This window comes from Trachymyrmex cornetzi, unplaced genomic scaffold (assembly GCF_001594075.2).
Source record: "Trachymyrmex cornetzi isolate Tcor2-1 unplaced genomic scaffold, Tcor1.1 scaffold1012, whole genome shotgun sequence".
NCBI classification, from domain to species: Eukaryota; Metazoa; Arthropoda; class Insecta; order Hymenoptera; family Formicidae; genus Trachymyrmex; species Trachymyrmex cornetzi.
The window spans coordinates 364,884-365,650 of record NW_017295557.1 but is presented as its reverse complement, the minus strand read 5'-3'; positions in this window follow the sequence as shown (position 1 = coordinate 365,650).

Sequence of the window (767 nt, the reverse complement as noted above, 5' to 3'; positions counted from 1 at the left end):
AATCTGCGGAACGCTGACAGGAATCCGTCAGCGGAATAATCCTCGACCATCTCGAGGTGCACGGCTCGCGTGGCCAGACAGACGAATAAAGCGACGTAATGTTTTCGGGTCTTCTGCCCGCGCCCGACGAACGGGAGAATATTAAATGGACCGGCGTAGTCCACGCCGGTATGTGCGAACGGCGGCGACGGATTAACTCGAGCGACGGGAAGCTCCCCCATGAGTTGGGAGCAAGGTATCGCGGAGTGACGCGTACACGTAACGCACGCGTGCACGTGAGATTTCACCGCTTTCTGACAACCGATGATCCAATATCGCTGTCGTAGCGTGCGAATGACCAGTTGCGTCTCACCGTGCAGCGTGGCTTTGTGAGCGCGCTGGATCAATAGGTCAGTGATGTGATGTCGAGGAAGCACTATCGGCTGTTCTTCATAGACTAGGGCGGTGTTTTGCACCCGCCCGCCAAGACGGAGTAATGCATTCGCGTCTAGAAATGGATGCAGAGTCCTGAGGGGAGTTGATCGAGAGAGACTCAACCCTTTTCTCAATGCTTTGAGCTCCGACTCAAATTCTAAATTTTGCACGTAGCGGAACCAGAAGGACTCGGCATCGCGAAACTCTGACGCTGTAATTGCGAGCGACGGACTCGCGAGAGTCCTTCCTTTTAGTTTCGAAACGAACCGGAGTATGTAAGCCGTGACTCTAACCAGTTTAGTCCACGTTGAAAATTTGTGGACTAGATCCCACTCGTCCTTGCTCTCGACGTG